This window comes from Taudactylus pleione, unplaced genomic scaffold, assembly GCF_031769625.1.
Source record: "Taudactylus pleione unplaced genomic scaffold, aTauple2 ptg000128l, whole genome shotgun sequence".
NCBI classification, from domain to species: domain Eukaryota; kingdom Metazoa; phylum Chordata; class Amphibia; order Anura; family Myobatrachidae; genus Taudactylus; species Taudactylus pleione.
Window position 1 is genome coordinate 2,253,534 of NW_028284530.1, and position 2,272 is coordinate 2,255,805.

Below are 2,272 nucleotides of genomic sequence, written 5' to 3' on the forward strand. Positions count from 1 at the left end.
TCAGGCAGTATTAAAATGAAAGGAATTGTCCAAATCTGACTGCAAACACATCAGATGTCAGATATCGTTATCTGACAAGCGGGAACGCTCATCGTTCATCGTTGCAGGCCCATATGTCAGATTTTCTTTCAGATATGAACAATTTTTTAAATAGTTATCGTTCAGATCTGACAGAAAATCTGACCGTGTGTATGCACCATTAGACGCAGTACCCGATCTCTGCAGCATAATGGGCAAACCATGAGAACACAGCCTATGCTACATCCTGGGCAATCTGAAGGCATTATGACAGGGAGACTATGCCAAAACCCCAGCCCTGGTCCAAGACAGCCTCTGCCAAAACCCCAGCCCTGGGCCAAGACAGCCTCTGCCAAAACCCCAGCCCTGGGCCAAGACAGCCTCTGCCAAACCCCAGCCCTGGGCCAAGACAGCCTCTGCCAAACCCCAGCCCTGGGCCAAGACAGACTATGCCAAAACCCCAGCCCTGGGCCAAGACAGCCTCTGCCAAAACCCCAGCCCTGGGCCAAGACAGCCTCTGTCAAACCCCAGCCCTGGGCCAAGACAGCCTCTGCCAAACCCCAGTCCTGGGCCAAGACAGCCTCTGCCAAACCCCAGCCCTGGGCCAAGACAGCCTCTGCCAAACCCCAGCCCTGGGCCAAGACAGACTATGCCAAACCCCAGCCCTGGGCCAAGACAGCCTCTGCCAAACCCCAGCCCTGGGCCAAGACAGCCTCTGCCAAACCCCAGCCCTGGGCCAAGACAGCCTCTGCCAAACCCCAGCCCTGGGCCAAGACAGCCTCTGCCAAACCCCAGCCCTGGGCCAAGACAGACTATGCCAAAACCCCAGCCCTGGTCCAAGACAGCCTCTGCCAAAACCCCAGCCCTGGGCCAAGACAGGCTCTGCCAAACCCCAGCCCTGGGCCAAGACAGCCTCTGCCAAACCCCAGCCCTGGGCCAAGACAGACTATGCCAAACCCCAGCCCTGGGCCAAGACAGCCTCTGCCAAACCCCAGCCCTGGGCCAAGACAGCCTCTGCCAAACCCCAGCCCTGGGCCAAGACAGCCTCTGCCAAACCCCAGCCCTGGGCCAAGACAGCCTCTGCCAAACCCCAGCCCTGGGCCAAGACAGCCTCTGCCAAACCCCAGCCCTGGGCCAAGACAGACTATGCCAAAACCCCAGCCCTGGTCCAAGACAGCCTCTGCCAAAACCCCAGCCCTGGGCCAAGACAGCCTCTGCCAAACCCCAGTCCTGGGCCAAGACAGCCTCTGCCAAACCCCAGCCCTGGGCCAAGACAGCCTCTGCCAAACCCCAGTCCTGGGCCAAGACAGCCTCTGCCAAACCCCAGCCCTGGGCCAAGACAGCCTCTGCCAAACCCCAGCCCTGGGCCAAGACAGCCTCTGCCAAACCCCAGCCCTGGGCCAAGACAGCCTCTGCCAAACCCCAGCCCTGGGCCAAGACAGCCTCTGCCAAACCCCAGCCCTGGGCCAAGACAGCCTCTGCCAAACCCCAGCCCTGGGCCAAGACAGCCTCTGCCAAACCCCAGCCCTGGGCCAAGACAGCCTCTGCCAAACCCCAGCCCTGGGCCAAGTCAGGCTCTTCTAAATCCCAGCCCTGGAACTAGTCAGCCTCTCCCACAAAAATCAGGTAACTGCTGAAAATAGGCAGAATATCTCAGCCGGTCATCGGACACAATTTAACATACTCCCATGCCGCATTATCACGAGAGGGAAATCGAGGAAACCTGCACAATTTGTTTATTGGATTATGAAAATGGGGAGCAAGTTACAGTTTTATCCTTGCAGACATGTATTCCATTCCCTTTGCATTGCACAATGTATCCAAAGAAGGCAAAACTGTCATCTGTGCCACAGCCTATGTTTTCCACGAACATGGAGAGACCTGTATCGTATCTTTTGAATTCCAGAGAAAACAAAACAGTAAATATTGGCATTCTACCAGGCTGGCTGCAGCATTCCACTAATCAGTGGCAAACGCAGGATTTTGAAAGGGGGGTTTCCAATACTTGGTTACAAAACCAATATCAAAAAATCTAACCACATACAGGCAGCACTCCTCGGGTACTCAATAATCCAATCTTGTTAATCTATTACTTGCAACATTTCAGATGAATTTATTACATATATTGGCAAAGCCTTCATGAAATATGTAATAATTGCATCTGAATCGTTGCACAGTAATAGATTAACAAGATTGGATTATTGAGTACCCGAGGAGCGCTGCCTGTATGTGATTGTATGATCAAGACTGAGCG

At 54.5% G+C, this 2,272-nt stretch overlaps 1 pseudogene; it reads left to right on the forward strand.

The window, feature by feature from the left end:
• The first annotated feature begins 285 nt into the window (after positions 1–285).
• LOC148523730 (uncharacterized) lies at positions 286–1,917 on the forward strand (annotated as a pseudogene).
• The last annotated feature ends 355 nt before the right edge of the window (positions 1,918–2,272 follow it).